Source organism: Pinus tabuliformis, chromosome Q (assembly GCF_031772625.1).
Source record: "Pinus tabuliformis cultivar Carrire ecotype Pingquan chromosome Q, CPIR1, whole genome shotgun sequence".
NCBI classification, from domain to species: Eukaryota; Viridiplantae; Streptophyta; class Pinopsida; order Pinales; family Pinaceae; genus Pinus; species Pinus tabuliformis.
Genome location: NC_142296.1, coordinates 684071566 through 684075729, shown reverse-complemented (window position 1 = coordinate 684075729; position 4164 = coordinate 684071566).

Here is a 4164-nt window from a genome sequence, read left to right as displayed (position 1 = left end):
CAATTAATATAGCAATTTAGGACACTCTAAATTTACCAAACAAGATATCCGGTAAAAGCCCATACAGTCAATCTCTGTACGAGAAATACTTTGTTCTCACGAATTCTAGATCAGAGGCGGTTGAGTTTTGAGCTGGTGGAATTCGAATTTGCAGCAGTGTTTTCTTGGTATCAACGTGGCAATGTCTTTTAACGGATTGCGATTGGAGTATGCTCTTGAGGGCAGCTCGAATTATATTGCATGGAAGGACAGGATGGAGGCGGTGTTGGATGATAATGGGTTGAAGGAGTTCATAGAGGTTGAGGTCCCAAAGCCTACTGATACTGTGCAAGTTGATGCTTGGCAAAAGAAGACAACAAAGTGTCGAAGGATTCTGTTGGAGGGCGTGAAGGATCACATTGTGTCCAGCCTGCATGGAAAGGCTTCTCCATACTTGATGTGGAAAGCGTTGACAGATCTATTCCAAAGCAAGAGCGATCAGAGGAAGCTGGCGCTCAAAGATAAACTCAGAAACATTAAATGCGAGAAGGGAGACAGTATGCCCAAGTATCTCACGAAGTTCACTCAGTGCAGGGATGAGCTGGGAAGTGTGGGGGTGACTGTCGATGATGAGGACTTGGTGAGCTTGGCTCTCCTTGGTCTTCCGAAGAGTTGGCATTCCTATCAGGACTCTGTCAATGGTCGGGAGAAATTGCCAGGATGGGAGAGACTTTGGTCAGATCTTGTGCAGGAGGAGATCAGGCGGAATACCAGGGACAGATCTTCATCAAAGGGAACTGATGAAGAAAATTGCGCTTTGGCTGCCAAAGCAAAGAAGGGGAAGAGCAAGAAAGCTTCTCATTCCGGTGTGAAAGGCAAGAAGCAGGACATGTCCAAGGTGAAGTGCTTTCACTGTCACCAGCACGGACACTATGCCACAAATTGTCCGCAGAAGAAGAAGAATAAGCAAGCTGTTGGATCTGCAGCAGGAGAGGCCTTAGCCTCACAGTTTGAGCTTGATTTTTCATTGATCGCATGCTTGGTATCAAGTGTGATGGGATCGGTATGGTTCTTGGACAGTGGTGCGTCTTTTCACATGACAGGAGATCGAGATTTGTTTTCTGATCTGGAGGAGAAAGATCTTGGAGTGCACATCGAGATGGGCGATGATGGTAGATACAGTGCGACCGATATCGGTACCATTTCCTTTGAGAGGGAGTCTAGTAAACCCTTTGTATTGAAGGAAGTGATGCATGTTCCAGGATTGAAGAAGAATCTTATCTCTGCGACGATGTTAGAAGACAAGGGATATGATGTTGTTTTCAGCAAGGGAAAGGCTTTCCTGCGCAGTAAGACAACTGGAGAAACCCGGAAGATAGGGGTTCGAGTGAGGAACCTTTATCAGTTGCATGTAGATGGCTGCGCAGCAATGGCATGCAAGGCAGAAGGATTGGTGAGCCGGGATGATGGCGAGCTGTGGCACAGGAGATTGGGCCACCTTCACCATGGAGCCTTGAAGATACTACAACAGATCACTACTGGGCTTCCTAAAGGCACTCTTGCGCAGTCAGATCAGTGCAAGGGGTGTACTTTGGGAAAGTTTGTGAAAGCCACCTTTCACGAGAAGGATAGTCGCGCCACGACGATCCTTGAGAGAATTCACACAGACGTGTGTGGACCTTTCTCAGTAGCTTCGACAACAAAGCACAGGTATTATGTGATCTTTGTTGATGGTTTCTCTCGTAAGTGTTGGATCTTCTTCATGCAAAAGAAGAGCGAGACATACTCAAAGTTCTGTGAGTTCAAAGCACTAGTCGAGAAGGAGTCGGGGAAGAAGGTGAAGGCTCTTAGGAGCGTTAATGGTGGTGAATTCATCTCTGGCGAGTTCAAAGATTTCTGCAGTGCAGAAGGGATTCGAAGAGAGCTCATATCTCCCCATAACCCACAATAGAACGGGGTTGCTGAGCGAAAGAACAGAATGATCGTGGGTGCCTCACGAGCGATGTTGCATGATCAGGGTCTATCCCTTCACTTGTGGGTGGAAGCATGCAATACTGCAGTATATGTGCAGAATCGTTGTCCTCACACGATACTTGGCATGAGTACACCCGAGGAGGCTTATTCTGGTAAGAAGCCTGATCTTTCTCATTTGAGGATTTTTGGTGTTAACGTTTACATGCATGTGACGAAGGATGCCAGGAAGAAGTTGGAGCCGACCGCAGAGGTTGGTATATTTGTGGGGTACACTGATACACCCCACAACTATCGTGTGTATTTGCTAGACAGTGGCAAGACTGTTGTGCGACGGGATATAAAATTTCAGGAGGATAAAGCAATGAAGTGTTCGCTTGAGAGGGAGCCACTCTTGCATGCAAATGAGGAGCTATTAGTTCCTAAGGATGAGCTTCATGACGTGGATTAGCTACAGGACGAAGTTCATGGAGTGGAAGAGACCACTCATGCAGCGCCAACCATCAGAGGGCGAAAGCGCTTGACAGAAGTTGAGCGACTGGCTCAAGATGCAGAGAAGGTTGTAGGACCACCTACAACTCAACGTAGACAGAGACAGTCACCTGATCAGTACACTGGATACATGGCTCTTGTGAGCAAATGTGTTGTGACTGAGCCATCCTCTTTCGAGGAAGCTGTGGAGGATCCCGCATGGGTAGATGCCATGGTGGAAGAGTATGATTCAATTGTCAGAAACAGTGCATGGGATATTGTCCCAAGACCGGAAGGGAAATTAGTGGTGGGTTTGAGATGGATCTACAAAGTTAAGCAGGCAGCTGACGGGAGTGGGGAGAAGTACAAGGCGAGATTTGTTGCCCGAGGCTTCTCACAGATAGAGGGGATCGATTATGAGGAGACCTTTGCACCTGCCGTAAGGTATTCTTCCATATGGACGATTCTTGCTCTCTCAGCGCAGATGGGGTGGCACATTCATCAGATGGATGTGAAAACTGCGTTCCTCAACAGAGTCATTGAGGAGGAGGTGTACATAGAGTAGCCTGAAGGTTTCGAGATCTTCAGCAGCGAGTCGCATGTGTGCAGGCTCAAGAGAGCGCTGTATGGGTTGAAACAAGCACCACGTGCTTGGTACACACGGATAGACAATTATTTCACTGGACTTGGATTCTCCAAGAGTGAGGCGGATCCTAACCTATACCAGATTGTGGTGGAGGGTAAGTTGCTTATCATTGTACTTTATGTAGATGATTTGATTCTAACAGGTGATGAGCTGTTGATACTTTCATGCAAGGATGATCTTGCTAAGGAGTTTGAGATGAAGGACTTGGGCCTCCTTCATTATTTCTTGGGATTGGAAATATGGCAGCGCAGTGATGGACTATTTGTTTCTCAGGGTAAGTATGCTCGGGAGATACTGGAGAAGTTCAACATGCATGGCTGCAAGCCTGTTGATACTCCTCTTCCTGGAGGTTGGAGGAAGGAGGATGCTACTTCAGCGGAAGTAGTGGATGCCACTGTTTATCGATAGTTGGTGGGGTCACTTATGTATCTAGTCAATACACGACCTGATATATGCTATGCTGTTAACCAGCTTTCACAAGCTATGGTTAAGCCAACCAAGCTCTTCTGGAAGGCAGGCAAGCATGTATTGCGTTATCTCAGAGGCACATCGGGATATGGATTGTGGTACAGACAGGAGGATGAGGTGAAGCTATGTGGCTTCACGGATGCAGATTGGGCAGGGAGCCCAACGGACAGAAAGAGCACATCTGGAGGGGTCTTCAGTATCGGGTCGACAGCAGTTTCTTGGTACAGCAGGAAGCAGAGATCCATGGCACTCAGTTCAGCAGAGGCCGAGTATATGGCAGCAAGTTTGGCTGCATGCGAGGCTATATGGATGAGGAAGATCCTGGTCGGGTTGTTCGGTTCTCACTTGGAGCCTACAGTGATTTATTGTGATAACCAGAGTTGCATTAAACTCTCGGCTAATCCAGTATTTCATGATAGATCCAAGCACATTGACATCAGGTACCATCATATCAGAGATTGTGTGTAGCGAAGAGTCATGTTACTTTCATACATTCCAACGGAGGATCAGGATGTTGATATCTTGACAAAGGCGCTCACCAGGAGCAAATTCGAATACCACCGAGGCAGGATAGGGGTTGCTGATAATCCATATATTGTTGAGAGGGAGTGTTAAGAATGCAACAAGAT